A 1,808-nucleotide genomic window follows, 5' to 3' on the forward strand; every position below is an offset into this window, starting at 1 on the left:
TCCCACGGAGGACCCGAACCTACACTTGTCAGTATTTTTGCAATACACAGACACGGTGAAAGCGAATGGTGTTAGCTCAGAAGCTATAAGACTCCGTCTTTTCCCATTTTCATTTAGAGATAGAGCTAGAGCTTGGCTCTAGTCGCTACCATCCAACTTTGTCACTACGTGGAACGAGTTGAAGAAAGTCTTCTTAGCCCGATATTTCCCACCTAGTAAGACTGCTATGCTAAGAGCCCAAATAAACGGATTTAGACAAAAGGATAATGAATCATTTTTTGAAGCTTGGGAGAGATACAAAGACATGATGAGGCTATGCCCACATCACGGTATAGAAGAATGGCTGATCATTCACACCTTTTATAACGGTCTCTTGAACAATACAAGATTGATAATAGACGTCGCCGCAGGTGGTGCACTGATAGATAAACCATACAACGAGGCCTATCAACTCATCGAAAGTATGGCCCAGAATCATTACCAATGGGGAAGCGAAAGAACCTCTGTAGAGAAACCTCAACCGAAGGGCGGCATGTACGAATTAAGCAGTCTTTACCATGTCAACTTCAAGGTAGATGCCCTGACCCAGAAGATAAACAGCTTGACCATAACACCAGCAGCCACTGTGGCTGCCATAACACCAAACTGTGAGATATGCGGAGTTCAAGGGTATACTGCCCCAGAATGTCAACTCTTGACAGGAACCTCCACAGACCAGGTGAACTATGCTCAAGGAAACCCCTACTCAAATACCTATAACCCAGGTTGGAAGAACCATCATAACTTCTCGTACAAAAATAATAATGCATTGTATGCACCTAACCAAGCACCTGTTGTACCACCAGGATATCAAAAAGCTGCCACAAACACTAAAAATGCTCCTAGGAAATCAAACTTAGAAATAATGATGGAAAACTTTATAGTTACCCAAGCTTAAACAAATAAGGATTTCCCAAATCAAAACATACACAATATTGAGCAAATCAAGCAGTTAGCAAACAAGGTAGACGCATTAGCCACCCATAACAAAATGTTGGAAACACAAATCTCACAAGTGGCTCAACAACAAGCACCTACCGCTGCTCCTGCAGGCACATTTCCTGGACAGCCGCAACCAAACTCGAAAGGTCATGCAAATGCTATCATACTACGAAGTGGGACAGAACTAGATGGACCGACCAATCCTAGAACTCAAAACCTATCCATGCATCAAGACCCAGGTAAGGTAACTGAGAAGGAAGACAAACAAGAGGAAGATAAAAACGAAGAGGCCGTAGAGAAAGAAGAACCTTATGTGCCTCCACCACCGTATAAACCCCTTATCCCTTATCCTTAAAGACTTGTTAAATCTAAAAGTGTAGGGCAATTTAAAAAATTCGTAAAGCTTCTAAAACAATTGAATATCACAATACCCTTTACATAAGCCATAACTCAAATGCCCTCATATGCTAAGTTTCTCAAAGAAATCTTATCTAACAAGAAGAAGATAAAGGATAACAAAATCGTTACACTTATTGCTGAGTGTAGCGCCATAATACAAAACAATATGCCTCCTAAGCTGAAAACCTAGGTAGTTTCTCCATATCCTGTATAATCGGAAAGTTTGTCATCGACAAACCTTTATGCGACTTAGGAGCCAGTATTAGTTTAAATCCCTTATCCATATTCGAAAGGCTAAAAATGGGAGAACTAAGACCTACGAGGATGTCCGTACAACTTGCAGACCGTTCTGTTAAATTTCTTGTAGGTATGCTAGAAAATGTTCTGGTGCGCATAGGACAATTCTATATTCCTACTGATTTTATAAT

General features: G+C 40.9%; 1 non-coding gene across 1 annotated transcript; it reads right to left on the reverse strand.

Annotated features, from left to right (window-relative positions):
- Positions 1-226: 226 nt before the first annotated feature.
- LOC127132961 (small nucleolar RNA R71) lies at positions 227-333 on the reverse strand. The gene has a single exon (XR_007806963.1). It is a non-coding gene; the product is annotated as a small nucleolar RNA R71 (small nucleolar RNA).
- Between the last annotated feature and the right edge of the window lie 1,475 nt (positions 334-1,808).

This window comes from Lathyrus oleraceus, chromosome 3, assembly GCF_024323335.1.
Source record: "Lathyrus oleraceus cultivar Zhongwan6 chromosome 3, CAAS_Psat_ZW6_1.0, whole genome shotgun sequence".
NCBI classification, from domain to species: Eukaryota; Viridiplantae; Streptophyta; class Magnoliopsida; order Fabales; family Fabaceae; genus Lathyrus; species Lathyrus oleraceus.